At 46.7% G+C, this 26,586-nt stretch overlaps 1 protein-coding gene across 1 annotated transcript in view; it reads left to right on the top strand.

Annotated features, from left to right (window-relative positions):
* The first annotated feature begins 3,530 nt into the window (after positions 1-3,530).
* Positions 3,531-26,586, top strand: part of ALPL (alkaline phosphatase, biomineralization associated) — an 87,329-nt gene continuing 64,273 nt past the window's right edge. Inside the window, exon 1 of the mRNA XM_024998232.2 lies at positions 3,531-4,116. The gene's annotated coding sequence lies outside the window, so the exon portion shown is untranslated. The remainder of the gene's footprint in view (positions 4,117-26,586) is intronic.

Raw genomic sequence — 26,586 nt, 5'->3', positions numbered from 1 at the left:
ACGGGAGAAGTGGCAACAAATTATTGTTCTTTCAAGAACTGCGAATATTAACAGACCAATTTATGGAATGTGCTGGGGTGTTGTTCTCCTAGAAAACAGGGTGGCCTCAGTGGGCTCTCCAGAACCTTCTGGGTCAGACCAGAGTGAGGCACTTGGGGCACCTTCCCCCAGCCCCACCCTGCTTGTAAGACCCCAGGACTCAGTAGCAGTTCAAGACAGGGAGGCTCCAACTCCTCCCACCACTTTATTCACAGGCTGTCCCATCCCTAATCACGTTAGAAGTCTGAGGGAGGAGCTGACCACTGGTTGGCACAGCCCCGGCGGGCTGCCTTGTACCCAGGGCACCCAGCACATACAAGTGTTTAGTGCTCACTCGGTATGTGTAAGACATTCTGCTATGCGCTCTGCTGGTAGCAAAGGACACTGACCCATCTCTTTCTACCAGGGAGCTCATTGCCTCATAGAAACGACCCAAGCAGGAAACGATTTACCCAGATGTGATCTTACATAACCTCACATGTTGTGAAGGCTTTCCTTTTTCAATTTTATTTCACTCTCTCTGGGCTAAATATATCATCAACACCTCCCTGACACTTGTTAAAAGCCCTTGGCAGGCAACGGATTCAAGCTAGAACTCTCTGAATCTATGGTTGTGTTACCTTCTATTCATGGCAAAAGAAACTGGCTTCCCATTTTCAATAGTGAATTAATTCTAAAATGAATCTGTTGGAATAAAAAAAGGGAAGAGTCAATCCACTTGAAGAAGTGTATCAGCCAGTCACTGGCCAAGTGGTGACCCACAGACATGCCAACAGCCACCTGGACCCACAGACAGGCCAACAGCCACCTGGAAACAAGAGGAAGCAAAGGGTCCCACCCAGTGCCTTGGACTCACAACTGTCCTACCGAACCCTTGTCCCACCTATTTCCAAAATACCCCAGAGGACAGAGCATTTTCCTTTTGGCCTGGGATCAACTCAACCTGCTGCGGATAAAAAACGATTAACAACCTTAGTATTGTTTTCTGCGGCTGTTTTCCTCCCTCCAACCCCTCCTCTTGGGAAAAAACGTTAATACAAACAAAACCATTTGGACTCAGTTAAGTGTTGTTTGGGTGAGTTGAGCCTTGTTTTGCAACTAAGGTCTTAAGATATTTTAAGGGATAAGGAGTATGTCAGGGCTATATATTGTCACCCTGCTTATTTAACTTCTATGCAGAGTACATCATGTGAGATGCCAGGCTGGATGAAGCACACCTGGAATTAAGATTGCCGGGAGAAATATCAATAACCTCAGATATGCAGATGACACCACCCTAATGGCAGAAGGTGAAGAGGAACTAAAGAGCCTCTGGATGAAAGTGAAAGAGGAGAGTGGAAAAGTGGGCTTAAAGCTCAACATTCAAAAAACTAAGATCATGGCATCCAGTCCCATTACTTCATGGCAAATCAATGGGGAAACAATGGAAACAGTGAAACATTTTATTTTCTTGGGCTCCAAAATCACTGTGGATGGTGACTGCAGCCATGAAATTAAAAGATGCTTGCTCCTTGGAAGAAAACCTATGAAAAACCTAGTGAGTGTATTAAAAAAGCAGAGACATCACTTTGCCACAGAGGTTCATCTAGTCAAAGCTATGGTTTTTCCAGTAGTGATGTATGGATGTGATAGTTGGATCATAAAGAAGGCTGAGTACTGAAGAACTGATGCTTTCAAATTGTGCTGAAAAAGACTCTTGAGTCCCTTGGACAGCAAGGAGATCAAAGAAGTCAATCCCAAAGGAAATCAACCCCGAATATTCACTGGAAGGACTGATGCTAAAGCTGAAGCTCTGATACTTTGGCCACCTGATGTGAAGAGCTGACTCATTGGAAGCCCCTGATGCGGGAAAGATTGAGGGCAGGAGGAGAAGGGAAGGATGAGATAGTTGGATGGCGTCACTGACTCTATGGGCATGAGTTTGAGCAAACTCTCGGAGATAGTGAAGGACAGGGGAGCCAGGGTGCTGCAATCCATGGGGTTGCAAAGAGTTAGACACGACTGAGCGACTGAACACCAACAACTAGGGATAAGAAAAAAGAGCCGGCTACCCACGGAGAGAGAAAGTGTTGCCCCAGGGCCGCCAGTTCCAGGGTTGCAGTCCCAACCCCCAGCACCAGGGCCCATTTCAGACCTCAGCTGCCTGAGCACTGTGGTAGCCCTTACTATTCTCTTCCCATGGAATTAGAAATATTTGTCGCTGTTGTTCCGTCACTAAGATTTGTCTGACTCCTTGCAAACCCATAGACAGCAGCACGCCAGCCTCTTCTGTCCTCCACTATCTCCCAGAGTTTGCTCAAATTCATGTCCATTGAGTCAGTGATGCTGTCTAACCATCTCATCCTCTTTCGCCCCCTTCTCCTCTTGCCCTCAATCTTTCCCAGCATCAAGGTCTTTTCCAATGAGTCAGCTCTTTACATCAGGTGGCCAAAGTACCGGAACTTCAGCTTCAACAACAGTTCCTGCAATGAATATTCAGGGTTGATTTCCTTTGAGATTGACTGGTTTGATCTCCTTGCTGTCCAAAGGACTCTCAAGAGTTTTCTCCAGCACCACAATTTGAAATATAAATAACATTAAACCGCAAACACCTAACATGTATGCCAAAGTTAAAACTAGTTTATGCTTCCATATTTGAAATTTACCGATTGTAGAATTTTGAATGAGATCGTCCAAATAAACTTTTAAAAATCATTTATCTATTTAGGCCAGACCAAGCAGCATAGGGGATCTTAGTTCCCTGATCAGGGAATCAAACCAGTGCCCCCTGCCTTGGAAATGCAGAATCTTAACCACTGGACCACATGGGAAGTCCCTGAAATGAACTTTTGCTCTTGAGTTTTGTTTGGATTGGGGGGGATTTCTACTCTTCTGGCACCCTGGGCACATCTTTTTAGCCTAATCACTAGCTGCTAAGGGAGGATGGGGTGGAGGGGGGGTGGCGGGAGCGCGGCCCGGCCGGCCCAGGGGCTGCCGCTGCCCCTCGGCCCTCAGTGTGGACGCGCCGCCTGTCAGGCTCACTCCATGTTGTCGGGCTGACACCCGCCTTTCCGCCAACCACACAGGGACCTGTCTTATCTCCCTGGCATTAACCGGGTTCTCAGTAAGCAATTATCACTTTACTCCACAAAGACCCTCTTGCGCTGGGGACATGGAGAGATCAGGACACAGATGTAGAAAATGGCCCAAGAATAAGGAAGAAACTCATGCACCATCCGTTATCATGATACACGGTATCCATGAGACATTCCATTTCTAGACTATCAGAGCAAGGCGGGGCCAGAGACCATGTCTTGCCCAAACTTGTCATTTCACGAATAAGGAAATAAGATGTTGGTGTTAACAGTGGATCCTGCCAAGAAGGGATTAGTGTGTGTGTACTTTAATTATAGGTGGGTCATAGCACACAGTGGGTTCAAAACAAGTGTTCACTGAGAGCTTCCCCAGGGGCTCAGTGGTAAAGAATCCTCCCACCAGCGCAGGAGTCAGGTTGGATCCCCGCTCTGGGAAGATCCCGCGTGCCACGGGGGCACTAAACCCGCATGGCACAACAATTGGCTGTGCTCTAGAGCCTGGGAACAGCAACTGATGAAGCCTGTGAGCCCGAGGGCCCGTGCTCTGCAACGTGAGAAACTACGCAGGGCAACTAGAACCTGCTCGCTACAACTAGAGCGGCCCCTGCTTGCATAACTAGAGGAGAGCCTGCGCAGCAACAAAGACCCAGGACAGCTGGAAATAAATAACAAAATAAATTTTACCAACAAAGAAAGACGCTTTCCTGAATTTGAATAAATCTTCAGATTTGCTGGAGGAGAAAGGAAGCTGGAATCAGCTCTCGGTTGAGCAGGGCTTCCCAGGTGGCACAGTGGTAAAGAATCTGCCTGCCGACCAAGAGCTGCAGGTTCAGTCTCCAGGTCTGGAAGAGCCTCTGGAGGAGGAAATGACAACTCACCCCCAGTGTTCTTGCCTGGAAAATTCTATGGACAGATGAGCCTTGTGCGTTACAGTCCATGAGGCCGCAAACAGTCAGACAAAACTGAGCGACTGAGCACACACTGGGGTGAGCTACTTCACAAGGTAAGGACGTGGTGGGAAGAGAGGGAGCTCTGTGACCGACTCTGACCCCCTTCCTCCCAGTGAATGGTTGCCTGGTCTATGAACAGCTTCTGAAGCTAGTTAAGTGCAGGAGCACCAACACCGGTGCTTTGCAGGAATCATTTTTCTCAAAGTCCTACTCTGGCTCGTCTTGACATGCCATGACCAGCCCAGCTGTGGGGACTGGAGAAGGGCCATGCACTCTGGGGACCTTCACATACTGTCCCCAGGGATGCCATGCCCACCCTCTGGGGCTGCGGTTGTAATGATGGTTCCTACAGGCCTTTTTAGGAAAGCTGCTTTCTGCCACCTCCCTCCTGGGGGAGGTCAGGTGGCATTGGGACAAGCAGAGCACTGTGGTGCCAGCCATTGTTCTAAATGTTCTTAAATGGATGTTTCTGGTACACTCTCTGGGCGCAGAGGTCCATGACGCTTTAAGCAGGAGGAACAAGGGGGTGGGCTGGTTGCATCTTCTCTCCTTGGAGAAATAAGGAAGTTGGATAATTTGTGGTTCATTTTAGGGAGAAATAAGGAAGTTAATCTTTCTGAGTAAGGCATTTTTGGTGACCTGAAACAAAAATTTGGATGGAGGGAATTGTGAGGCTGTAATTGGAATTTTCAGGGATCTCCATGGGCCCAGGAAACAAGGCAACCTTACCACAGCCAGGCCCCTCTGGTGAGAGACATGGGAACTGGGAAGTTGGAGACTGAAGTTACCTGCCCAGTGCCTTAGGGTCCACGTCTCTCTTATCTCAGTTTCTCTCTGATCTCTCATCAACTGCTCCTTTCTCCCCTCGTTCAGTGGGCACACTCACCTCCTCAGATCCCATGGAAGTCCCAGGAGAACCCGAGCTTTCCTCTCTCATGGTCAACAGTTGCCCTCCCATTAGCGGTTCTGATTGATCATGGAGTCACGGGACAAGTCTAGGTATTGGCCAAATCTGAGCTGATCAGCTGTGTCCAGAGGGATATGTGAGTGTGAGTGTGTGCGTGTGTGTGTGTGTGAAAGCATGTGTTGGGATAGTGTATGTGGGTGTCCGTGTGTGTGTGTGAAGGGATGTGTTGGGCTAGTGTGTGTGTGTGTGTGTGTGTGTGTGAAGGGATGTGATTGTGTTAGTGTGTGTGTGAAGGGATGTTTTGTGATAGTGCGTGTGTATGTGTGTGAAGGGATATGGGTGTGTGTGTGTGTGTGAAGGGCTGTGTTGTGATTGTGTGTGTGTGTGTGAAGGGGTATGTTGAGATAGTGCATGTGTGTGTGTGAAGGGATGTGTTGTGTTAGTGTGTATGTGAAGGAGTGTATTGGGGTAGTGCGTGTGTGTGTGAAGGGCTGTGTTGTGATTGTGTGTGTGAAGGAATGTGTGGGATTGTTTGTAAAGGGCTGTATTGTGATAGTGTGTGTTTATGTGTGTGTGAAGGGATGTGTGTGATTCTGTGTGTGTGTGAAGGGATGTGTTGTGTTAGTGTGTATGTGAAGGAGTGTATTGGGGTAGTGCGTGTGTGTGTGAAGGGCTGTGTTGTGATTGTGTGTGTGAAGGAATGTGTGTGATTGTTTGTGAAGGGCTGTGTTGTGATTGTGTGTGTGTGTGATTGTGAAGGGCTGTGTTGTGATTGTGTGTGTGTGTGTGAAGGGATATGTGTGATTGTGTGTGTGTGTGAAGGGCTGTGTTGTGATTGTGTGTGTGTGTGTGTGTGAAGGGCTGTGTTGTGATTGTGTGTGTGTGTGTGTGTGTGAAGGGCTGTGTTGTGATTGTGTGTGTGTGTAAAGGGATGTGTGTGATTGTGTGTGTGTGAAGGGCTGTGTTGTGATAGTGTGTGATTCTGTGTGTGAGTGAAAGGCTGTGTTATGATAGTGTGTGTGTGTGTGTGTGTGTGTGTGTGTGTGTGAAGGGTTGTGTGTGATTGTTTGTGAAGGGCTGTGTTGTGACTGTGTGTGTGTATGTATGAAGGGATGTGTGTGATTGTGAAGGGCTGTGTTGTGATTGTGTGTGTGTGTGATTGTGAAGGGCTGTGTTGTGATTGCGTGTGTGTGTGTGAAGGGATGTGTGTGATTGTGTGTGAAGGGCTGTGTTGTGATTGTGTGTGTGTGTGTGAAGGTATGTGTGTGATTCTGTGTGTGAGTGAAGGGCTGTGTTGTGTGTGTGTGTGTGTGAAGGGATGTGTGTGATTCTGTGTGAAGGGCTGTGTTGTGATTCTGTGTGTGTGTGTATGAAGGGATGTGTGTGATTGTGTGTGAAGGGCTGTGTTGTGATTGTGTGTGTGTGTGTGTGAAGGTATGTGTGTGATTCTGTGTGTGAGTGAAGGGCTGTGTTGTGTGTGTGTGTGTGTGAAGGGCTGTGTTGTGATTGTGTGTGTGTGAGTGAACGGATGTGTGTGATTGTGTGTGTGTGTGTGTGTGAAGGGATGTGTGTCATTGTGTGTGTGTGTGTGTGTGTGTGTGTGAAGGGCTGTGTGTGATTGTTTGTGAAGGGCTGTGTTGTGACTGTGTGTGTGTATGTATGAAGGGATGTGTGTGATTGTGAAAGGCTGTGTTGTGATTGTGTGTGTGTGTGTGTGAAGGGCTGTGCTGTGAGTGTGTGTGTGTGTATGAAGGGCTGTGTGTGATTGTTTGTGAAGGGCTGTGTTGTGACTGTGTGTGTGTGTGTGAAGGGATGTGTTGTGATTGTGTGTGTGTGTGAAGGGCTGTGTTGTGATTGTGTGTGTGTGCATGAAGGGCTGTGTTGTGATTGTGTGTGTGTGTGTGCGTGAAGGGCTGTGTGTGATTGTGAAGGGATGTGTGTGGTTGTGCGTGTGTGTGTGTGTGAAGGGATATGTGTGATTGTGCATGTGTGTGTGTGTGAAGGGCTGTGTTGTGATTATGTGTGTGTGTGTGAGTGAAGGGATGTGTGTGATTGTGTGTGTGTGAAGGGCTGTGTTATGATAGTGTGTGTGTGTGTGTGTGTGAAGGGATATGTGTGATTGTGCATGTGTGTGTGTGTGAAGGGCTGTGTTGTGATTATGTGTGTGTGTGTGAGTGAAGGGATGTGTGTGATTGTGTGTGTGTGAAGGGCTGTGTTATGATAGTGCGTGTGTGTGTGTGTGAAGGGATATGTGTGATTGTGCATGTGTGTGTGTGTGAAGGGCTGTGTTGTGATTATGTGTGTGTGTGTGAGTGAAGGGATGTGTGTGATTGTGTGTGTGTGAAGGGCTGTGTTATGATAGTGTGTGTGTGTGTGTGTGTGTGAAGGGGTGTGTGTGATTGTGTGTGTGTGTGTGTGTGTGTGAAGGGCTGTGTGTGATTGTGTGTGTGTGTGTGTGTGAAGGGCTGTGTGTGATTGTGTGTGTGTGTGTGTGTGAAGGGATGTGATTGTGTGTGAAGGGCCGTGCCGTCACAGCTCCCTGGGGTGACAGGTGCCAGGGTGGGGCTTCGCCTGGGATGGCGGCGCTGCAGGCAGGCCTTCTCAGTAAGCGCGTCTTCTCTCCGGGAGAGCAGTGATGAGAGGCTGTCCTCTCAGTCTGAGAACCAAGGGGTGAAGGTGGTTTGCAACAGAAGAAAGTGGAATGGCAGCCTTTCATCGGCTGCGTGTCCAGACGCCCTCACAAGCCAGTCCTCAGTTCCTTATGCGCTGCCGTGCTGGCCCTGCGTGACCAAGCATCCACAGCTGATCGGACCAGGAGTGGACATGTGCCCAGGGGACCGATCCCGTTCTCTCCTGGGCACTGGCACTGCCACACCCCAATGGGGTTGCTAGAAGCCCTAGGGGATGGGGTCAGGTCCTGCTGCAAAGACTGGCAAGAATAGAGAGTGGGCTTACAAGAAGAGGAGAGTGAAGTGAGTACAGGGAGAAGAAACGAAGTCTAAAAATGGTCTGAAAGCCTAAAACCGGTGACTGATCAAATCCCTGCTTTCAGCCAGCCACTTTGGAAAACAGTATGGAGGTGTCTCAAAAAACTCAAAATAGAACGATTAGGTTGGTGAAAAAGTAATTGCGGTTTCGGACTGTGAATGTTAAATCATTGTAACTAGGCTCGAACACATCTTCGTTAATCAAAGTAGGAACCTTTACAATTAACACATTTTTGTCAATGAGAAATAAGTTTGCTTATTCCGATAGCATAAAAATCTGTGGTTCGGGACTTGAGGGGCTCTTGCACACCCTTTTCTGCCTCCTGCTGGTGGTGGAAGCATTTTCCCTGCAAAAAGTTGTCAAGATGCGTGAAGCAGTGGTAGTTGGGTGGCAAGAAGTCGGGTGAATATGGTGGATGAAGCATAACTTCGTAGCCCAATTTGTTCAACTGTGGAAGCTCTGGTTGTGCTATGTACAGTCAGGCGCTGTCATGGAGAAGAATTGGGCCCATTCTGTTGGCCAGCGCTGGCTGCAAGAGTTGCCATTTTCGGGGCATCTCATTCATTTGCTGGACATACTTCTCAAATGTAATGGTTGTGCCAGGATTCAGAAAGCTGTAGTGGATCAGACGGGCAGCAGCCCATCAAACAGTGACCATGACCTTTCTTTGACTTTGGGAAGTGCTTTGGAGCTTCTTCTCAGTCCAACCACTGAGCTGGTCATTGCCGGTTGTCATATAAAATGCACTGTTCATTGCGTGTCACAATCCGATCCAGAAATGGTTTGTTTTTGCTGCATAGAATAAAAGAAGACAACACTTCAAAATGATGATTTTTTTGACTTGCAGTCAGCTCATGAGATACCCACTTATCAAGCTATTTCACTTTTCCAGTTTGCTTCAAATGCTGACTGACTGTAGAATGGTTGATGTTGAGTTCTTTGGCAACTTCTCGTGTAGTTGTAAGAGCATCAGCTTTGATGATCTTCTCAACTGGTCGTTGTCAACTTCTGATGGCTGGTCATTTCGCTTCTCATCTTCAAGGCTCTCATCTCCTTCGGACAACTTCTTGAGCCACCACTGCACCGTACGTTCCTTAGCAGTTCCTGGGCCATATGTGTTGTTGATGTTACAGTTTATCTCTGCTGCTTTACAGCCCATTTTGAATTCGAATAAGAAAATTGCTCAAATTTGCTTTTTGTCTAACATCATTTCCCTAGCCTAAAATAAACATAAAATGCACAGCAAGTATTAAGTCCTTAGCAAAAGACATAACGTAAGAAACACACACTAAAATGATGTAGAACATAACCACATTTATTTCAGAACATATTCCTATATAAAATAGCAAATTTCAACAATGCAAAACCACAATTATTTTTGCACCAACCTAATGCTTTATGGCTCAGAAGTAGAAGTAATGGCAGATTTTATTTTCTTGGGCTCCAAAATCACTACAGATGGTGACTACACCCATGAGATAAAAGACGCTTGCTCCTTGGAAGGAAAGCTGTGACAAACCTAGACAGCATATTAAAAAGGAGAGACATCACTTTGCAGGCAAAGGTCCATATAGTCAAAGCTCTGGTTTTTCCAGTAGTCATGTACGGGTGTGGGAGGTGGACCATCAAAAGACTGAGCACCAAAGAATTGATGCTTGCAAATTGTGGTGCTGGAGATTCTTGAGAATCCTTTGGACTCCAAGGAAATCAAACCAGCCAATCCTAAAGGAAATCAACCCTAAATAATCATTGGAAGGACTGATGCTGAAGCTGAAGTTCCAGTACTTTGGCCACCTGATGGGAAGAGCCAACTTATTAGGAAAGACCAGGATGCCAGGAAAGATTAAAGGCCACAGCAGAAGGGAGTGGCAGAGGATGGATGGTTAGATAGCATCACTGACTCAATGGACACGAACCTGAGCAAGCTCTGGGAGATAGTGGAGGACAGAGGATCCTGGTGTTCTATAGTCTATGAGGTCGTTAAGAGTCAAACACAACTTAGCGACCAAACAGCAACTACAACATGACTCAGAAATTCCACTCCTCGATGTATATCCGGAAAAAATAAAAAGAAAGAAAGAAAAGAAAACACTAATTCAAAAAGATAGTGTTCCAGTGGCTCAGAAGTAAAGAATCTGCTCTCAGTGCAGGAGACACAAGAGATGAAGGTTTGATCCCCTTGTCAGGAAGGTCCCTTGAAGGAAGGGAGTGGAAACCCACCCCAGTATTCTTGCATGGTGAATTGCACAGATAGAAGAGCCTGGTGGGCTATACTCCATGGGGTCACAAAGAGTAGGATACGACTGAAGCAACTTAGCACGCATGTACACAGAAGAAGGGAAATTAAAATGGAGATAGTCCAGTTCAGACTTCAGAAACAGGAGAGTAGACCTTTGACCTTGCTTCTGAACTGTCTGGACACTGCCCAGACTCCATCCCTGCCTGCAAACACAGCTAGTCATGCAGCACTTTAGATAAGAAAGGGAGTGGGTCTCCGAATTCTTGAGCCTCTGGAGGCCTGGCCAATCACCCCAGGGTTTAAGGAAATCCTATGACTCACAGATGATACCACTTTAATGGCAGAAATTGAAGAAGAACTAAACAGCCTCTTGATGAAGGTGAAAGAGGAGAGTGAAAAAGCTGGCTTAACAAGGTGAAAAGGCAGCCTTCAGAATGGGGGGAAACAATAGCAAACAAAGCAACTGACAAAGAACTAATCTCTAAAACATACAAGCAACTCACGCAGCTCAATACCAGAAAAACGAACAACCCAATCAAAAAGTGGGCCAAAGAACTAAACAGACATTTCTCTAAAGGAGACATATAGATGGCTAACAAACACATGAAAAGATGCTCAACATCACTCATTATTAGAGAAATGTAAATCAAAACCACAATACGGTATCATCTCACACCAGTCAGAATGGCTACCATCAAAAAGTCTACAAACAGAAAATGCTGGAGAGGGTGTGGAAAAAAGGGAACCCTCTTATGCTGTCGGTGGGAATGCAAACTGGTACAGCCACTATGGAGAACAGTGTGGAGATTCCTTAAAAAACTAGAAATAGAACTGCCATACGACTCAGCAATCACTGCTGGGCATACACACCAAGGAAACCAGAGCTGAAAGAGACACGTGTACCCCAGTGTTGACTGCAGCACTGTTTACAACAGCCAGGACGTGGAAGCAAACCAGATGTGCATCGATGGATAAGGAAGTGGTGGTACATATAACAATGGAACAGCACTCAGCTAAAAAAGAGCGCATTTGAGTCAGTTCAAATGAGGTGATGAAACTGGAGCCTCTTGTGAAGGAAGCCTCCAGAGTGAAGCAAGTCAGAAAGAGAAACACCAATACAGTATGTTAATACATGTATATAGAATCTAGAAAGACGGTAACAACAATCCTATATGCAAGACAGCAAAAGAGACAGAGCCGAAGAACAGACTTGTGGACTATGTGGGAGAAGGTGAGGGTGGGATGATACGAGAGAAGAGCATTGAGACATGTATTTTTTCAGTGTACATGACATGTACAAGTTGCCGTATGTAAAATAGATGATCAGTGCAAGTTTGACGCGTGAAGCAGGGCACTCGAAGTCGGTGCTCTGGGACAACCCAGAGGGATGGGATGGGGAGAGAGGTGGGAGGGGGTTCAGGATGGGGGACACATGTGCACCTGTGGCTGATTTGCATCTATGTGGTGGCAAAAACCACCACAATATTGTGAAGTAATTATCTTCCAATTAAAATAAATTAATTAATTTTAAATAAGGGAAAGCTGGCTTAAAAATCAACATTCAAAAAACAAAGATCATGACATCCAGTCCCACCACTTCGTGGCAAATAAATGGGAAAAAAGCAGAAACAGGGTTGGATTTCATTTTCTTGGGCTCCAAAATCACTGCAAACGGTGACTGCAGCCATAAAATTAAAAGTTGCTTGCTCCTTGAAAGAAAAGCTATGACAAACCTAGACAGTGTATTAAAAAGCAGAGACATTATTTTGCTGATAAAGGTCCATATAGTCAAAGTTATGATTTTTCCAGTAGTCATGTATGGATGTGAGAGTTGGACCATAAAGAAAGCTGAGCGCCAAAGAATTGATGCTTTCGAACTGCGCCACTGGAGAAGACTCTTGAGAGTCCCTTGGACTGCATGGAGATCCGACCAGTCCATCCTAAAGGAAATCAGTCCTGAATATTCACTGGAATGACTGGTGCTGAAGCTCCAATACTTTGGCCACCTGAAGGGAAGAGTTGACTAATTGAAAAAGACCCTGATGCTGGGAAAGATTGAGGGCAGGAGGAGAAGGGGGCGACTGAAGATGACGTGGTTGGATGGCATCACTGACTCAGTGGACATGGAGATAGTGAAGGCCAGGGAAGCCTGGTGTGCTGCAGTTCAAAGAGCCTCAAAGAATCCGACACAACTTAGCGACTGAACAACAACAACAAATCTCACAAGATGAAACAAACAGCCTTGTAAAAGTGTTGAAGAAAAACCAGAGCTGCATTTTTGCACAAACTGATGATGATATCAGTTTGCAGTCTGGGGTCTTAAGTGGGAACCCCCAAAACTGCAATTTGAAGTCTCACCTGTGGAGTGAATGGACTGCCTGGGACCTTCCCGACGGGGACTCCACATGGCTGCGACTCGGGACTTCCCATCATTCTGTTTAGTTCTGGATGTTGGTCGACCCAATTTGGTGATGTATGTGCTGTTCCTCTTCTCTATTGTTTCTATTTCCATTTTCTTTTAATGACTGCATATTGAAATTAAGTTAAACAATCCTTTATTAAATATTAAAGTTGTCTATCTGTGTCTAACAAGTGGTTTCTTTTGTATACAAATCCTTCGAACCCGAAATGAAAGTGAAACTTTCAGCAAAACAGATACAAACACCTAATGTTTATAGCAGCATTGTTTACAACAGAGCAACCTAAGTGTCCATCAGCAGATGACTGGATAAAGATGTGGTGTGTATATACAATGGAATACCACTCGACCATAAAAAAATAATGATATTTTACCATTGCAACAACATGGACGGACTTGGAGGGTCTTAAGCTTAGTGAAACAAGTCAGACAGAGAAAGAAAAATACTGTTTAATATCCTTTATATGTAGAATCTAAAAAATAAAACAAATTAGTGAATATAACAAAAGAGAAACTGACTCACCGATATAGAGAAGAAACTAGTGGTTCCCAGAGGGGAGAGGGAAGCAGGAAGGAGCAAGAAAGGGGGAGTGAATTAAAAAGGTGCGAACAACTATATATAAAGCACAAAGATATACTGTGCAGCACAAGGACTACAACCAATATTTGACACTAACTATAAATGCAGTAAAACCCTTAACAATTGTGACTCGCTTTATTATACATCTGAGACTTATATTGTGCAGCAGCTCTATTTCAGTAGGAATACAAAGGCTTTTGAACATCTTCCCTGAGGGGGGGAAAAAAATTCTCTGCTTCCAGTCGCTTCTGGAACACCTTCCTGCCCTTGGCTGTCATGGACAATCTTCCCTTTAATAAATGCCTCTTTTCTGTTCATCCAGCAGGAGTGGTTTTCTATTACTGGCAAGTAGAACACTCATTAATACATGTACAATAAAATAATAATTATACTTATCGAATGTTTATTGTGTGCCACTCTCCCCAGGGGTTTATATGGATTTTAAACCCCTCAACAGCTCTGTGGGGGGTGTGCATTATTATTCCCATTTCACAGTCAAAGAAACTGAGGCACAGATAGGTTCACTTGCTCAAGGTTGAACACAGCTAGTGGAGCAAGATTTTTTTTTTTAATCAGTTGATATTTATTTTTACATTATTTTGAGAATCTATACCTGGGAACACTTAAAAAATTTTTTATTGGCATACAGTTGATTTACAATGCTGTGTTAGTTTCAGTACAGCAAGGTGAGTCAGGCGTACACATATCCACTCTTTTTCCTTTAGATTATTTCCCCACATAGGCCATTATAATGTATTAAGTAGAGCTCCCTATTCTACACAGTAGGTCATTATTAGCTATCTATTTTATATATTGGGTTAGCCAGAAGGTTCGTTTGGATTTCTCCATAACATCTAATGGAAAACCCAAATGCACGTTTTGGCCAAGCCGATATAAAGTACTGTGTATATGTCAATCCCAATCTCCCAATTTATCCCTTCCTCCACCTTACCTCCTGGTAATCATAAGTCTGTTTTATTTTTTTTAATTAACTAATTTATTTTAATTGGAGGTTAATTACTTTAATATTGTAGTGGGTTTTGCCATACATTGACATGAATCGGCCTGGAGCAAGATTTCGTTTTGGCGGCTGTTGGTCTCCATCGCTTCGTGGGTTTTCTCTAGCTGCAGTGAGTGTGGGCTGCTCTCTTGCGGTGTGCAGGCCTCTCACCACGGTGGCTCCTCTGGGTGTGCAGCAGGGGCTCTGGGACACGGGCTTCAGTAGTTGTGGCTCCCAGGCTTTAGAGCACAGGCTCAACAGTTGTGAGGCAGGGTTTTCATTGCTCCCAGATCAAGGATCAAGCCCGTGTCTCCTGCCTTGGCAGATGGTCTTTACCACGGAGCCACCAGGGAAGCCCGTGGAGCAGGCTTCAGAGTCTGGGCTGCTGTCCATTATGACAGTTTTCAGTTGAGACCGCTGGGAGCTGGGGGCTTATCTGGGGGCCTTCTGAGCACACCCCTCCCAATCGTATGCTCACTCCAGCCCTGCATCCACACAGAAAACTCAAGCAGGAGGAGCTGGCATCTGAGGTGGAGGGATTGCACTCTGACCCCTTGCCCTGTCCACCCCCACCCCCAGAAGTAGAGGGAAAGTCCGGACTCCCCGGGTTTCCATGACACTGCACTTCGGGGCGGGTAAACATTAAACCCACTGGTCTTCCTTCCTCCGAGTGCTCAGAGACCTCTGCAACCTTGGAAGAGGTTGGAAAGGGGACGAGACTGTTGGGAAGGTGCAGCATGTGGTCACTCCCCTTCCAGAATCACTTTTGGGACACTTCCTTCATGACCAGCCACGCATCCTGTCTCCACTCGGAGACTGTGAGCCACCACGGCTAGGGGCCTGGGCTGGGAACTGCACACTGGCCACCTGCTCCTGACTTGACCGCCAAGCCGCTGATTTTCTGTCTGTAAAATGGGGCTCATAATAACCCCACCCAGAGGAGAAAATAGGATAATACATTCAGAGGGCTGCAAACCCTGGATGGGATTGTAAAAATGTGTATGTATTAAGCCAGAGAAACAGTCTTTGGGTTTTTCTCCATAAGGGAGAGAAGCCACGTCCTGAATACATCACTGAAATTGAAGTCGCTCAGTCGTGTCCAACCCTGTGCGACCCCATGGACTGTAGCCCACCAGGCTCCTCCGTCCATGGGATTCTCCAGGCAAGAATACTGGAGTGGTTGCCATTTCCTTCCCCAGGGGATCTTCCTGACCCAGGGATCGAACCCAGGTCTCCCGCATTGGAGGCGGATGCTTTGAGACACTGGGGAAAATCTTACCTGAAGGTAGGCTGTTTCATACATCTCCTGTGATCCCCTTCTTTGAGTTTTTGTTTTATTTTGTCTTGCTTTAAAAAAAAATGGTTTATTGATTCTATTTATTTTTGGCTGCACGGGGTCTTTGTTGCTGCCCACGGGCTTTCTCCAGCGTAGAGAGTGGAGGCTGCTCTTCCTGTGGCTCACAGCTTTCTCACTGCAGCGGCTTCTCTTATTGTGGAGTACGGGTTTGGCTGCTCTGCGGCAGGTGGGATCTTCCCAGACCAGGGATCGAACCATGACTCCTGCCTTGGCAGGTGGATTCTTAACCACTGGACCACCAAGGAAGTCCTGTTTTGCTTTTAAGTTGGGGAAAATAGTTTCCTGGTGGCCGAGTGGTTAGGATTCTGGGCTTTCACTGCCAGGGCCCAGTATATTTCTTATTTGGTACAAATTTGGCCCAGGTTCGACCCCTGGTCAGGGAGCTGAGACCCCCACATGCCTCAACTAAAGATCCTGTATGCCAACACTAACATCTGGAGAAGTCAACCAAAACAAATAATTTTTTAAAAAATAAGTAAATTGTGAAAGAGAAATACCAAAGTGTTAAATGGATTCGCTCTGTGTGATAAAACTACAGGGTATTTTAATTTACTTTTTCTTTTTTGGATTCAGAGTTTCTACTGTGAACCGAGATGATTTATATCTTTAAAAACATACCTTACTGTATCCATATAAAATATTTTTATTATTATTTATTCCAAAGTGCCAAGTATAGAGCCCATAAATGCAAGTGTGTGAGTACTCGCCTAAGTCCTAGAGCCACATGGGGGAGACATTTGTGACTTACCTCCCCGTCACCCACCCCCTCCTGGCCTTTCCGAGCAGGGTGGGTAGGCTGGGACCTTATCCTGTCTCTATGGGTGGGCCTGGATTAGCTTAAAACTGTGGAAAATTCTGAAAGAGATGGGAATACCAGACCACCTGATCTGCCTCTTGAGAAATTTGTATGCAGGTCAGGAAGCAACAGTTAGAACTGGACATGGAACAACAGACTGGTTCCAAATAGGAAAAGGAGTTCGTCAAGGCTGTATATTGTCACCCTGCTTATTTAACTTCTATGCAGAGTACATCATGAGAAACGCTGGGCTGGAAGAAACACAAGCTGGAATCAAGATTGCCGGGAGAAATATCAATCATCTTAGATATGCAGATGACACCATCCTTATGGCAGAAAGTGAAGAGGAACTAAAAAGCCTCTTGATGAAAGTGAAAGAGGAGAGTGAAAAAGTTGGCTTAAAGCTCAACATTCAGAAAACTAAAATCATGGTATCCGGTCCCACCACTTCATGGGAAATAGATGGGGAACCAGTGGAAACAGTGTCAGACTTTATTTTCCTGGGCTCCAAAATCACTACAGATGGTGACTACAGCCATGAAATTAAAAGACGCTTACTCCTTGGAAGAAAAGTTATGACCAACCTAGATAGCATATTCAAAAGCAGAGACATTACTTTGCCAACAAAGGTTCGTCTAGTCAAGGCTATGGTTTTTCCAGTGATCATGTATGGATGTGAGAGTTGGACTGTGAAGAAAGCTGAGTGCTGAAGAATTGATGGTTTTGAACTGTGGTGTTGGAGAAGACTCTTGAGAGTCCCTTGGACTGCAAGGAGATCCAACCAGTCCATTCTGAAGGAGATCAGCCCTGGGATTTCTTTGGAAGGACTGATGCTAAAGCTGAAACTCCAGTACTTTGGCCACCTCATGCGAAGAGTTGACTCATTGGAAAAGACTCTGATGCTGGGAAGGACTGGGGGCAAGAGGAGAAGGGGACGACAGAGGATGAGATGGCTGGATGGCATCACTGACCCGATGGACGTGAGTCTGAGTGAATTCCGGGAGTTGGTGATGGACAGGGAGGCCTGGCATGCTGCCAGGGGTCGCAAAGAGTCGGACATGACTGAGTGACTGATCTGATCTGATCTGGGGTGGTTGGTTTAGGGAGCTCATGAAGGAGGCTTGCCTTTTCATACTATACAAGGGGCTCTCCGTGCAAAAATACTGCAGTGTGTTGCCATTTCCTTCTCCAGTAGACCTCATCTTGTCAGAACTCTTCCCCGTGACCTGTCCATCTTGGGTGGCCCAGCACTGTGTGGCTCATCACTGCACTGAGTTACGAAAGTCCCTTTGCCACGACAAGGAGAAGCGGGTGGCAGAGGATGAGATGGTTAGATTCATCACCAGCTCAAGGGACATGAAATCGGGCAAACCCTGGGAGATAGTGGAGGACAGAGGAGCCTGGTGAGCTCTGTCCATGGGGTTGCAAAAGAGTCAGACACGATTTAGGGACTGAACAACAGTGGAGGTTTGGTCCATGAGACAATTCCAAGACTTGTGTGTGTTTGGGGAAACAGATTTCCATGTTTTTGATGATATATTGCAGGTGATCATCTGGGAACCTTCCCCTGGATGCAAACGGCGCCAAAAGGAGCTGAGAAATGAAAAGAGAGAGAAATCAGGTCCTAGGACATCACCGAGCCACCAAGGATAAAAGCCTCTCCCACGTGTAGACTTGCCTGTTTCATGAGCCAATAAATTTCCTTTAGTTTCAAAACTGGTTTGAGGACTTCCCTGGCAGTCCAGTGGTTAAGAATCCGCCTGCCAGTGCAGAGGACAGGGGTTTGATCCCTGGTCCAGAAAGATTTCACGTGCCGCGGGGCAACTAAGCCAGTGTGCCACAACTACTGAAGCCCACATGCCCTCGAGTCTGTGCTCTTCAACAAAAGGAGCCACTACAAGGAGAAGTTGTATCTCAACTAGATACATCGCAACTATAGAGTATTGCAACCATGCATCGCAACTCGAGAGTAGCCCCTGCTAGACACAACTAGAAGAGAAGCCTGGGAGCAGTCAAAAATAAGTAATAAATAAATTTAAAAAATTTTTTTAAAGTTCGACAAATTAGATTTTGTTATTTGTGTGTGTGTGTGTGCTAAGTTGCTACAGTCGTGTCTGACTCTGTGCAACCCTATGAACTGTAGCCCGACAGGCTTCTCTGTCCATGGGATTCTCCAGGCAAGAATACTAGAGTGGGTTGCCCTGCCCTCCTCCAGGGGAACCTTCCTGACCCAGGGATTGAACCCATGTCTCTTATGTCTCCTGCACTGACAGGCAGGTTCTTTACCACTAGCACCACTTGGGAAGCCCAGATATTTTTATTTACAACTTAACTGATGAGCAAACGGGGACCTGAGGTAGGATGCTGCAAATCACAGATACTCCAGTGCAGAACTTTCGGGGCAGAGGAGGGCAATACAGCACAGGTGGAACAGGGATTTTTGGCTGGGAAGTTGGTTATTCTAAAATAGCTGGTGGTGAAGGAGTCAGTGTGGTCGGAGTCTGCTGAATCTTGGAATTCAAACCAGGGGCCTCCACGGCTGCTCATTTATGAAACTCGTGGGAAAATCTCAGGATTTTGGAGGCTGCTCATTTCTTGCAGTCATTAATAAATTCCTACAAGAAAGAGACGTGCATGACTCCTTTGAAATTGGACAGGTTGAAAGGAGAGAAAGAAAAACTAGGCAATTTAGACCTGAGGCCTGTGGTCCAAGTTGACAGTAAGCCCAGGATTCCAGCCAAAAAGTGGAATTCTCCACGCTCAGCTATATTTAGTGTAAGCACAGGCCAGCAGGCGGGGGACTTAGCAGGAGATAAAACTGAAGACTCCTCAGGTCCCTCCTAAGCACATTCCATGAAGCAATCTTTGTCTGAGATGATTTTGGGGGGGACTATGCCACATGACTTGCAGAGTCTTAGTTCCCCGACCTGACATTGAACCCAGGCCCTGGTTGAAAGCACCAAGTCCTAACCACTGGCCCACCAGGGAATGTATGGATGTGAGAGTTGGACTATAATGAAAGCTGAGCGCCAAAGAATTAATGCTTTTGAATTGTGGTGTTAGATAAGACTCTTGCGAGTCCTTTGGACTGCAAGGAGATCCAACCAGTCCATCCTAAAGGAAATCAGTCCTGAATATTCATTACAAGGACTGATGCTGAAGCTGAAGCTCCAACACTTTGGCTACCTGATGCGAGGAGCCAACTCATTAGAAAAGACCCTGATGCGGGGAAAGATTGAAGGCAGGAGGAGACGGGGACGACAGAGGATGAGATGGATGGATGGCATCACCGACTCAATGGACATGAGTTTGAGCAAGCTCCGGGAGATGGTGAAGGACAGGAAAGCCTGGTGTGCTGCAGTCCATGGAGTGCCAAAGAGTCAGACATGACTGAGCAGCTGAACAACAACAAATGCATGGAGACTTTGCCACATGTTTGTGTTTACAAGTGTCCTGTGGCTGTTCGTCTCCTGACAACTGGCCTTGGGCTCAGTGCAGCCTCCTGTCCTCCCTTTAATGGATGGCTTCTTCCTTTTCATGTCATAGCCAGTTTAGAGAGATATTTCTAGTTTGCCTCATGTCCACAGTTTGCAGGGGCTTCCCTGATAGCACAGTTGGTAAAGAATCTGCCTGCAATGCAGGAAACCTGGGTTCGATTCTTGGGTTGGGAAGATCCCCTGGAGAAGGAAATGGCAACCCACTCCAGTATTCTTACCTGGAGAATTCCATAGATGGAGAAGCCTGGCAGACTACAGTCCACAGAGTTGCAAGAGTCGAACACGACTGAGTGACTAAACCACCACCTCCACCTGACTACTGGAAAAAATCATAGCTAGATGGACCTTTGTTGGAAAAGTATTGTCTTTGCTTTTTTAATACACTGTCTAGGTTTGTCATGGGCTTCCCCCATAACTCAGTTGAATATGCCTGCAATCCAGGAGACCCAGGTTCGATTCCCAGGTCGGGACAATCCCCTGGAGAAGGAAATGTCAACCCACTCTAATATTCTTGCCTGGAGAATCCCATGGACAGAGGAGCTTGGCAGGCTACAGTCCATGGGGTTGCAAAGAGTCGGACACGACTTAGCGACTAAAGACAGAGAGAGAGGTTTGTCATAGTTTTTGTTCTAAGGAGCAAGTGTCTTTTAATTTCATGGCTGCAGTCACCATCTGCAGTGAGTTTGGAGCCCAAGAAAATAAAGTCTGTCACTGTTTCCATTGTTACCCATCTATTTGCCAGGAAGTGATGGGACCAGATGCCATGCTCTTCATTTTTTGAATGTTGAGTTTTAAGTCAGCTTTTTCACTCTTCTCTTTCATCAAGAGGCTCTTTAGTTCCTCTTCACTTTCTGCCATAAGGTGGTGTCATCTGCATATCTGAGGTGATTGATATTTCTCCCAGCAATCTTGATTCCAGCTGAGCTTCATTCAGCTTGGCATTTCACATGATGTACTCTGCATATAAGTTAAACAAGCAGAGTGACAATATACAGCCTTGAGTACTCCTTTCCTAGTTTGGAACCAGTCCATTGTTCCATGTCCAGTTCTAACTGTTGCTTCTTGACCAGCATACAGGTATCAGAGGAGGCGGGTGAGACGATCTTGTATTCCTAAGTCTTGAAGAATTTTCCACAGTTTGTTGTGGTCTACATAGTCAAAGGCTTTAGCATAGTCAATGAAGCAGAAGTAGATGTTTTTCTGGAATTCTCTAGCTTTTTCTATGGTTCAACGGATGTTGGCAATTTGGTCTCCGGTTCCTCTGCCTTTTCTAAATCCATCTTGTACATCTGGAAGTTCTCGGTTCACATACTGCTGAAGCCTAGCTTGAAGGATTTTGAGCATGACTTTGCTAGCATATGAGATGAGTGCGATTGTGTGGTAGTCTGAACATTCTTTGGCATTGCCCTTCTTTAGGATTGGAATGAAAACTGATCTTTTCCAGTCCTGTGGCCACTGCTGAGTTTTCCAAATATCCTGGCATATTGAGTGTAGTACTTTAACAGCATCATCTTTTAGGATTTGAAATAGCTCAGCTGGAATTCCATCATCTCCACTAATTTTGTTTATAGTGATGTTTCCTAAGGCCCACTTGACTTTGCACTCCAGGATGTCTGGCTCTAGGTGAGTGATCACACCATCGTGGTTATCTGGGTCATTAAGATTTTTTTGGATAGTTCTGTGTATTCTAGCCACCTCTTCTTAATATCTTCTGCTTCTGTTAGGTCCATACCATTTCTGTACTTTATTGTGCCCATCTTTATGTGAAATGTTCCCTTGGTATTTTCAATTTTCTTGAAGAGATCCCTAGTCTTTTCCATTCTATTGTTTTACTCTATTTGTTTGCATTGTTCACTTAGGAAGGCTTTGTTACCTCTCCTTGCTATTCTTTGGAACGCTGCATTCAGATGGGTATATCTTTCCTTTTCTCCTTTGCCTTTAGCTTCTCTTCTTTTTTCAGCTATTTGTAAGGCCTCCTCAGACAGTCATTTTGCCTTTTTGCATTTCTTTTTCTTGGGGATGATTTTGTAGGCTTAGTAGGTGTCTGATCTATTTGCTATAAGAGCCATAAGCCTTTCAGAACATTGCTAAAGAAATCCCCAAGCTGCCAAATATCAGCTTGCCATCGTCCAAGCCCTAAAGTATTCTTGGGCCCTCAAGTTTGCATCTAACAGGAAGTGGGAGGCAAAAATGATACAGCCCCCGGGGGAGCATCTCCAAGGCCCATCTCAGATGTGTCCATTGAAGACAGGGAGAGGGATGGACAGCCAGGAGCATGGATGAATCTTCAGGAAGACTTTATCAGAGGGGATCCAAGTCCTGGTGGGGGGAGCGGGGGAGGAGATCTCTCCGCCACCCTGGGTACAAGCTCTCTTCCTACTTATTTGGGATGCCTTCCTTCCTGTCTCCATTCTGGAAATGCCATGGGACTGCTATGGCTGGGCCTGCCTGAATCCGCTCTGATCTCTGGAATCCAGCCCCCAGCAGACAGCCTTGACCCTTCCTTTTGGCCTGCAGCCTTTTCCAGGGCTGAGAATAGGAAGCCACACTCTCTGTCTTGGAACTTGGAGCCTGCTCACAAGTCCCTTTAGAAATATAGGAGAAAATAGAGACATTGTTCCTCAGACAATGGGGTTTTCTCACAGGGCGGGCGCCCCAGGGTTTTGTGAGGAAGGCTTCCTTTAAGTACAGCGGGGGCTGGGGGACACTCTCTGGTCATTTCTTAGGGTACTGGGCACAGGGCTGACTGCCGGGGGGTGCGGGAGGGGGCTGGGACTGCAGATGAGCTGGAAGCTTGGATTAGCACTGCCTGGGAGACCCGGCCTGAGACGGAGAAGAGGAGGGCTGAGCCAGGATGAGGCTCAAGGTGGCATGGAGCAGGCGGCGGGCGGAACTGGGGAGGGGGGAAGTCTGGGACTAGGGCTGAAGCTAGAGCTGGTCCTGGGAAGGACTGTCGAGCACTGCTCAAAAGCTCAGGTAGGGGCTTCCTTGGTGGCTCAGTGGTAAAGAATCTGCCTGCCTGCCAATACTGGAGATTCGGGATCGATCCTGAATGGGCAAGATCCCACACGCTGCAGAGCAACTAAGCCCACGAGCCACAGCTATCAAGCCGGGGCTCTGGAACTCAGGAACTGCAACGGGAGAAGCCAGCGCAGAGAAAAGACCGCACAATGCAACTAAGACAAGGCCCCACTTGCCGCAACTAGAGAAAAGTTTGCTCAGCAACAAGAGCCCCAGCAAGCCAAGAATAAACACTTACATAAAATTATTGTTTTAAAAAATCAGCAATTGCAGCAGCAAATGATTAAAAAAAAAAAAAAACCCAAAACAAAAAAGCTCAGGCCTTGCCTATATCTGAAATGGTAAAGAATCTGCCTGCCATGCAGGAGACCCGGGTTCGATCCCTGGGTAGGGAAGGTCCTCTGGAGAAGGGCGTGGCAATCCATTCCAGTGTTCTTGCCTGGAGAATTCTACGGACAGAGGAGCCTGGCGGGCTACCATCCACGGGGTCGCAAAGAGTCAGGCATGACTGAGCGACTAACACTGCTACTCCCCACAGGTAGCCTGATCCCCCTGGTGGGCTGGGTGGCCTCAGGAATGATTTCTCTTGGCTTCCATCTTCTCTATCAAGTGGCCTTGGGCTCAGAGCATGCCCCTGCCCTCGGTTTAAGGGTTGGCTTCTTCCTTGATGTGTCTCAGCAGGGACAGAGTGTGTGTGCGTGCTAAGTCGCTTCAGTTGTCTCTGAGTCTTTGTGACCGTGTGGACTGTAGCCTGCCAGGCTCCTCTGTGCATGGGGATTCTCTGGGCAAGAATAGTGCAGTGGGTCGCCATGCTCTTCTTCAGGGGATCTTCCCGACCCAGGAATGGAACCTTCGTCTCTTATGTCTCCTGCATCGGCAGGCGGGGTTTTTTTTTTTTTTTTTTTTTAACCACTAGCACCACCTGGGAAGCCCAGCAGACAGAGAGAGATATTGCTAGTTGGCCTCTTGTCCACAGTCCGCTTCCCAGCAGACGCATCCCAGAGAGGAGTCAGGTCTCCTTGTTAAAGAATGCTTGGGAATTCCCTCGTCTTCTCTCCCCTGAACACTCTTATGCCACAATCTGTCCCCTTCCCAGCACGCCTCCTCTCCCTAATATCTGCTCTAGTTCTTTATTCATTCCCTTATCATCTTCTAATTTACATATAACTTACTTAACTATAATGTTGATTATTATCTGTCTTCCTTAATTGGAATGTCAGTTCCATGAGGCCAGAAGTCTCTGTCTTGCTCACTTGTGTCGCCAGATCCTAGCATAGTGCCTGCACTGAGCAGGCGCCCAGTGAATATTCTTTAAAGAATAAGTTGTTAAGCCTCTCTAAGCCAAGAGCTTCCTCATTTGAAAAGCGAGGGTGACATTAATGACCCTGCCTCAGTCTTACAGAGAGAAGTCAACAAAATTTCACCTGTAAAGAGCTTTACACCAGGCTGCTGGACACTTCTGCAAATGACAGCTTGTATGTGCCTGTTTTCTCATCTGTAAGGTGGGAGAAAAGTCCCTACTCGGTAGGACTGTTGTGAGTATTAGCTGGGTTAGTATGTACAAAGACTCATATTGGACCAGAGCCTCACACGAAGTCAGCACTCGGTGATGCTGGGCGGTACCAGCCTTGGTTTAATGATACTGCCTCAGTTTTCTATTTGTTTTTGACTGTGCTGGGTCTTCGTTGCTGTGAGTGGGCTTTCTCTAGTTGCGATGAGCGGGGGTTCCTCTCTATTGCGATGCAAGGACTTCTCATCTCCGTGACTCCTCTTGTCGTGGGGCACAGGCTCCAGGGTGTGCAGGCTTCGGTAGCTGCAGCCCGCGGGCTCTCGAGCACAGGCTCAGGAGTTGGTGCACAGGTTTAGCTGCTCTGAGGCACGTGGGATCTTCCTGGCTCAGGGACTGAACCTGTGTCCCCTGCACTGGCAGGTGGATTCTTAACCACTGAACCACCAGGCAAGCTCCTGCTTCAGTTTTCTTAGTTCCTTTCCTCTCAGCACGCCAGGCTCCTCTGTCCTCTCCTGTCTCCCAGAGTTTGCTCAAATTCATGTCCATTGAGTCAGTGATGCTATCTAACCATCTCATTCTCTACCATCCCCTTCTCCTTTTGCCTTCAATCTTTCCAGCATCGGGGTCTTTTCCAATGAGTCAACTATTTCCATTAGGTGGCCAAAGTATTGGAGCTTCAGTTTCAGCGTTAGCCCTTCCAATGAATATTCAGGGTTGATTTCCTTTAGGATGGACTGGTTTGATCTCACTGTCCTAGGGACTCTCCAGAGTCTTCTCCAGCATGACAATTCAAAAGCATCAATTCTTAGCCATTCAGCCAGTGGTACCTGGGGAAAAATCACTCAGACACAGGGGGCCCAATGCTGGCCATGTGGTGCAACTAGAAGTGTCCATCCCCCAACAGTTTTGGGGAGGTCAGAAGTCAAGGGCAGGCGTGGGAGCCCATAATCGGTGAAACAGGGTCCATCCAAGTTGCTGTTGCCTCAGCCCCCCAGCCTCTGTTCAGGCTAGGACGGGTGGGAATATGCCCCTGGCTCACTGACAGTGACATCATCTCAAGTGTCTTTGTATCTCTAACCCCTTCCTTGGAGTTTGTGAGCAATTACAGAACCCCTCCAAGGTTGGAGACTCCGTTCTGGATGCCTTCACTCACCATTTCTCGTGCAAAAGTGTTGTTTCCCAAACTTGATTCATTGACCATCTCCATGATTTTTGCCATAATAATCTAACTCATTGAATACATAAATAATATTTAATCAATGTTTTGATTCACTTTCTAAAAACAAACTTATGTCAGGAAGGACGCTTCATATCACTCCTATAAATAAAGAAGCAATATCAGTTGCTAAAAATACAAGAAAAAAGAAAAATACAAAGACACTCTTGGTCTTTGGTGCTAGTCCCCAGTTCTGGTTCCAGTATACTGACAAGCTGTCTTCATGCTCTGTCTGGGCCTCTGTTTTCTCCTCTCTAAAATGGGGTTGTTGGGAGAAAATGCATGCAAGATGACTGGCCCAAGGTCGGCATGTCCTAGGTAAGATAGAGAATTCTGGGCCAGGACTTTCCTGGTGCCTCAGATGGTAAAGAATCCGCCTGCCAACGGGTTTGATCCCTGGGTCAAGAAGATCTGCTGGAGAAGAAATGGCAATTCACTCCAATATTCCTGCCTGGACAATCCCATGGACAGAGGAGCCTGGTGTGCTGCAGACCATGGGGTCTCAGTGACTCCGACCCAACTTAGTGACTCAACAACTGGTTCTGCCAGTACTGACAGCTTCTCTGCTCAGGCCTCAGTCTCCTCCAGTCCTGCCCTGCCTCCCTTTATCTTTGAGGGCTTTTAGTTTCCTGTGCACTTTTCAACCACTGTCTCATATTAGTCTGTCTCTCAGAATATGACAGTGGAGATAGCGGAGGACAGAGGAGCCTGGTGTCCTGCAGTCCATGGAATCCCAAAGAGTCGGACACAACTTAGCACCTTAGCACCCGAACAGCAACAACAACAGCAAGTGATTCGGGCAGCTGGGGGAGCTGACCTCTGCGGGTTAAGGGGCCGGCCAGGCCACAGGGCTCAAGTGATTTGCCCAAGGTCACCAGGGTGGAGTTTTGAACCTGGGCTGTCTGATTCCACCTGGTGGAAAGTGTGGGCTTCCTCCTCTAGTCACCGGGGAGGCAGGTCCTCACCTCTGGAGGGGATGCAGTAGCAGGAACC

The sequence above is a fragment of the Bos taurus genome, chromosome 2, assembly GCF_002263795.3.
Source record: "Bos taurus isolate L1 Dominette 01449 registration number 42190680 breed Hereford chromosome 2, ARS-UCD2.0, whole genome shotgun sequence".
In the NCBI taxonomy this organism is placed as follows: domain Eukaryota; kingdom Metazoa; phylum Chordata; class Mammalia; order Artiodactyla; family Bovidae; genus Bos; species Bos taurus.
This window is presented reverse-complemented; position numbering and strand designations above follow the sequence as displayed.